At 41.9% G+C, this 6,333-nt stretch overlaps 1 pseudogene; it reads left to right on the top strand.

Moving 5' to 3' along the window:
• Window positions 1-1,779: 1,779 nt before the first annotated feature.
• Window positions 1,780-6,091, top strand: LOC148001224 (uncharacterized; annotated as a pseudogene).
• Window positions 6,092-6,333: the final 242 nt, after the last annotated feature.

Here is a 6,333-nt window from a genome sequence, read left to right on the forward strand (position 1 = left end):
GATTTCTGGCCGCTAAAACTGCGAGCACTTTCCGTCTGTAGGTTAACCAGCTCCAAGGAGGGGGACAGACTGAAAGACGGCCTTCTACAGAGGTGTAGGTATATTGCCACTGTGGTTTCTTCCAGCTAACCTTAAGCCTTCCTTTACTTGAGGACACCTCTTGAATGTTGTCTTTCTATTCAACAAAAGGCATCTCTCAGTTACTCTCGAGCCCGACTCTGTGTTCAATGCCTTTGACGGAGGCTACAAAACGGGTGAGCAATGCATCCAGGAATCCCAATGGCTGGGAGGAGACTCCAGAAGCTGTACCATCTGCCTGCTCTGTTCTACTTATTGATGGACCATTGCTCCCTGTGAAACCAGACATTTTCAGATGGCCTTAAATGACCCTTAAGAATTCATCAAAAATTCGGGTGTCTTGGTTTTTAAAAGTTCTGTTTTTTCTTTTAAAGTCGGGCTTATTTATTTTAGTCCGTGTGTATTTCGTATGTGCATGTCCGTATGTGCAACTTGTGTGTGCTTGGTGTTCAAAGAGGTCAGAAGAAGCCGTCAGAAACCTTGGAGCTGGAGTTATAGATGATTGCAAACCTCTGTGTCAGTGCTGGGATTCGAACTCAGGTCCCCTGTAATAGGAACAAGCACTTCTAACCATTGAGCCATCTCTCTGGCCCAGGAGATGTGATTGTTTTTGGATCTATGAGCAATGTGTCCTTGAAGAATGGACGATGGACAGTGAGCAGAGTTCCCTCAGTTCCTTTTCTTATTCATATGCAAGGTCATTGCACAATATATTGTCTCATCTTTGGAAACATCTGCTTACTTACAGAAAACGTCTCCTGAATATACGTAGAATACTAGAGTTGACACTTTTCATGGTCAAATGAAGGACCAGGAAGTGGTGCTGAAGACATTATTCTCATTTGACAGATATGCACTCTGAGGCTAGGGGAGCTAATTAATCTCACAAAGATAAGCATCTACTAAAGTCCGGCATTTAAAACAGATCAATCTGACTCCAGAGGCTATGTTTTTACCTCAGGCTTGCTATGAAAGTCATCGGAATCTGGTTTCTCTATCCAAGGAGCTTTCAATCAGGACAGGTGACATCACACAGAGTGATTTTTTTTATTTATTTATTTATTTATTTATTTATTTATTTATTTATTTGTAGAGAGCCGCTTTAAAATTCGCCACCACAAGATGGCGCTGGCTTCCACTGCGCCCCACATGGAAGGCCAGGATAGCTTCTGCCATTACAAGATGGCGCTGGCCTCTGCCGCGCCAGCCGACTTCCTTTCAGGAAGTTAACTGTGTGCGCATGTGCAAGAGTGCCTTCGTGCCAGGTCTTTGCCCAATCTGGGGCGTGCCTAATGAGATCATGGGTAAGCGACCAATCAGGTGTGGATGCGCCGCGCTAGGGTGTATATAAGCCGCGCCATGTGGGTGCGCAGGGCTCTCCTCAAGATTGAATAAAAGTTTTGGCTGCAACAAGGATTCGTATGTCCCCGCGTGTTTTCTTGCTGGCGAGGTCGTGCGAGGGACATCTGGTGCCGAGAACCTGGGATAAAAAAACGCCACACCATCGCCAGGCGCCGAGAGGGGGTCCTCTGTCCGCGGAGAGATTCCAGAAGCTGCAGGAATTGAGGTAAGCTCCGAGAGACATGATAATTTCCGAATTGTTTGGTCTTGACCTATCCTATCTTTCTCCTTCTGCTGAGGGTGCTGTTGAGGCCTCTATTACATGGTAGTCTGAGGCCGGGAACGTTAGGAATTTGGCAGATGGTTAAGGATTGTTTAGGTAAAGACATTTTTCGTTCTATAATAGCGGCAGGCCAAGAGGCCCTGGACGAAATTCAGGAAAGCATGTCAGAAACGGAGCGTAGTGAAAGGTTGCAATGAAAAAATGATACTGATTGATCTCAAGCACCAGGCCCCTCTGCGGTCTTACCACCGTCAGAGGTGATAGAACGGGGAAAGGATGCCCCGGGGACAGTGGCCACCTCGGCTACTGAGGGAGGGACCCCTGCAAAAATGGGGGCCCCGAATACAAAGGGGACCCTGAATAAAAAAGGGGGCCTCCCTGCTAAGATTAAATTAAATAAACAGGGAAAGGAGGAGAAAACCCCGAAAAAAAGCCTTTATCCGATAAAGGAGGTCTTGGGGCTTGATAGTTCAGAAACAGACGAGCTTGGCTCCTCTGAGGAAGAGGATTTAGAAGATGAGGCAGCTCGCTATGAAGAAGAAAGATATGGGCCTAGGTGGAGAGCCACTGTGAAGAAACCGAAAGTTATGGATCTTTCGTGGACAAGGCTGGTAATTTTGTTTATTTTTTTCTTTGTGTGGGAATCCGTTACAGCCGTTAGGACAGGTCAGAGGGTCCTTACAGAGCAACAAGAAAGTATGTCGGGGGGAGAAAAGGTCTCTAAAGAAAAAACGAAAAGAAAAGGAGATAAAAGGAACACAGTATTTTGGGAGAAAAACTTTGTCTTTGTGCTTGTAAAAGGCGTGATTAGGCTCTGGAAGCTTTGCAGAGTCATACTGATTAGACTTGATAGAGGCAGACCGCCTGAAAATTTATTCAGGAGAATCAAACAAAAGGACATCTCAATGCCCATGCACAGCTTGATGGAGTTAATGTAATTGGGTTGTGAGTAAAAATACTCAGGACTGTGTTTCACTTCCATACCATTTGTGAATGTCAGTTGTGCTGCTCAGATATCTCGTAATATATCTCAGTATCTTACAGGAATTGGGTTTCAACACGTTGATGGACTAGTCCAGGAATTGAGACAATCCATCGTCCATATCGACTCCACTCGAGTGGATAGTCACCGTGAACACCATCTGGTTTTTTCCCTCTTTGTCTATTGTCTGTCCTTGGTGCACCAGGATGTCCCCATGTCTGTCAGTTTATGTCTGTGGTTCTTGCTTCTCGTTGTTTAAATGTTTTATGTTTCATGTTCAAAAGAAAAAGTGGTAAAAACTTTATCTGCCGGTCGTTCACTCCTTGATTTGGTTTTAAGTCATTTCAAAAAGGGACAAATGAATAAAAAACAGTTTCAATCAGGCCTTTAGAGCCCTGCACCTACAGCCAGGAGTCTAGGTTAGCTGGAGAAGCTGCCCAAAGGCTAAGCGTCTGCACGAGCTGATCTTAAAGGCGCCAGCAGCTTCTCAGCTTCTATGGTAATAAAACTGACAACTGTTTCTCTTAGAGAAATCCCTGACATTATTTGACTCAACAGGTGACAAGGTGCTTCTCTTAAAATCATAGCTAAAAAGGTAAAAATGGTCTTTGGTCTAAATATTAAAGATATGTGTAGCCACTTCAATTTTGTTTCTCATTGGTTTTAAATGTGTAAATATGCTCTACTTGCCTTGGCCATAGATTGTTGGCATTTTAGTTATTGGATATGGTTAAAAAGGTATAATATTGGTAACAGAAAGTTGACATAAAACTGGTAATTTGGATGGAGTCATTCTAGACAACATGTGGCATGAGCCAACCCAGGGAAACAGGTCTAAATTGAGATAATATTTTTATGGAATTCTTATCCTAGAAACCAGGCTTCTAAAAGAATTCAGGACAATGTCTCTTTGTTGAGGTATTGGAGACCGCACCATCGTGTGTTCATATATAGGAATTGGCAGTCAAACTTTGTACTAGATTGTTAGAGGTTTTGCTTTCCAAAGTTGTGGTTTGCCCTGAAGCTATCTGTATTTTGATGCTAATTCCACTGCCCCAAGAACAGCTGCCTAGTCATGTACTCAGAATTCAGTTGACCTTGTGGTTGTACTCTGGTGTTACAAAGAGAACTTAAAGATTGTGATTTAGGATTGCCAGTGTTACATTGACTAACTCAAACTTATTTTTAATTAAGAAAAATCAAACAGGTAGAGATTGTTACAAGATTTACGAAGGATTGATGAGGTTTTAGAACTTGTGAGAGCATTACAGCTTGTTTGCTTACTTCAACCACCATTTTAAGATAGATTTAGAGGATTGCTAACAGCCTTGTATTAGGTAATTTTGTTGTTTCTTCAATGCAAAAAGTTAGAACTTTGAATCTTTCAGTGTATATGGAAATTTTTACTACAAACCTTTGCTCTCAAAATGAGCTTTAATATTTGGGGAGTAGCTGTTGCACTACTCCAGAAAAGAATATTTGAAACTAATTTTAAGCTTCTAAGGATATGTTAATTGGCTAAGTACCTCACCTTACCAGAGGGCTTAGGTCTTTGTTTGTTATCCTCATTGGAGATAAAGCTTCAGTTGTGTTAATACAGAATTGTAGGCTAGAGTCATGGAGGTATTTTAAAAAGAAACCTGGTAAAACATATCTTATTCCAAACAACAATCAAATTGGTTATTACAAAATACTGATATTTGGCCTATTACATGTACAAATTTTTCAGGCAAAATTGATAATTTTACTCTTTACATGCTTTTGTACTTCCTGTATATTTTGTGCATGCAACCCATAGGAAATGCGCTTAGTGTATTTATAGGTGGTTCATCTAATGAAAAGGCTACATGTATGATTGGATCACTTGTTTATTCTCTTGAGTTTCCCCTGCTTCAACACAGATTATTAAATTAAGTGCTATAGCCACTGTTTTTAAAACGTTAAAAAAATCAAGCTTTCAATTCACATACTGATAGCCAATGTGTGGCTTGTGGTTTACAATTGATTTCAATTACTTAATGCTGTATTAGAGACAGGTTTTCTACTTAAAATCAGTGAGTGATTTCAGTGTGAATTGTCTGACAACTCACTGTCCTTTCAGTGCTCTGGCTTAGACAACTAAACAAAACCATAGACCCAGCTCTTTGAAAATGGTAATAGAGTTAATATGAAAAGAGGAAGACTCCATTTGCTTACTTTCAATTCCCAGCCTCGCCCTGCCAGCTCAGGGATTTCTAGTAAGACTGAAATCTAGACAATATTTACAGGTTTTGACATTTCTAATTAATGCTTATGTTTAGGTAAATAAAGCTGGTGAGGGGCTGGAGAGATGGCTTAGTCGTTAAGAACACTAAGTACTGTTCCTTAATAGACCATTTAAGAACTCAAACTGGATTGCCTAGATTCCTTAACAAGGGAGGACAATGATACCAGACAGATTATAGGCCTTACATAGGAATAATTAGTCAAAAATCTCATTCTTTATATATCCAAAACAATAATGCTGGAGACAATAATTTGGTATACAAGTCAATTTATAAATACAAGTGCTCAGTGTCCTCAATTTAATCCTTGAGGACTTACCTTAATAATTAATATCTTTACTATATCTTAATAAATAAAGAGGGGGAGTTATCCCTGTATGCTAAATAATGCTCCTTTTATTTCAATTTTAAAATTTGGATGCCAAAGTTTATGGCACCCTACAACTAGGCGTACTTCTGCCTAGGTGAAATAGAAAGATCCACGTATTGACATGATCCTGTTCAGATATTTTATATGGGGAAGAGGGAATGTTTGTGTTTTTTTCTACAGGATGCTACAAGAGTGTGCCAGCTGCCTGAGTGGTTGCTGAGACTTGCTGATCCTGGTTACATGAGGATTCAGCTCTCGTGGTTCGGGTCCCTGGAGTCATTCCTCTGTCCTGAGAGGAAGATAGAAATTCCCCCTCACCTTTTGTCATCACAGAGATTTTGGCGTTGCTGCAGTCAGTGTTACTGCTGCGTGTGTCCCGTCCCACTATGGCCCGCTCTCTGACCCTCTGTGCACTGCTGCTTGCTGGAGAAGACTGGACTCCAGCCGTTGCTGCCTCCCTCATTTCCCTGGTGACTCTTGCTGCCTTAACTGGTCATTTTACAGACTGTAGCTTCACAGGAATGCCACCTGCGTAAAGCTGCTGTGGACTGGGGAACCTGCCCTGGTTGTACAGATCTCAGAAATGGTTCCATTGTCTGCTGGTTGTTCCAGAGAAAAATGACTGATCCTGAACTGTCCTGGAAAAGACCTTGTTACTTTCGCTGCTATTGTAGCAGCCATTTACTGCTATAGCCATTGTGTCTACAGTGTCTGGAGTTATCCTCCCCCAATCTATTGTTAGACAAACACAGTGGGTGAACTTTCTGGAGTAGTTGCTAACAATTGGAAATTCTAAATTCTATTATAGGAGCGGCTTGACTACGGCCCTTGGTGGTAACAGCTGAGGTGTACCAGATGAGGTGCCCACTACTTATCGGGAGTGGCTCTGTTTGGTGCAGCCCTATGCTGTGGATTAGTGTTCATGCTATGGTTGGTTTGCAAACTCAGATCTCAACAGAAACGTGACAAGGCCGTTATCACTCAAGCACTTGTGGCCATTGTACAAGGGGCCTCC

Source organism: Rattus norvegicus, chromosome 14 (assembly GCF_021556685.1).
Source record: "Rattus norvegicus strain SHRSP/BbbUtx chromosome 14, alternate assembly SHRSP_T2T, whole genome shotgun sequence".
NCBI classification, from domain to species: domain Eukaryota; kingdom Metazoa; phylum Chordata; class Mammalia; order Rodentia; family Muridae; genus Rattus; species Rattus norvegicus.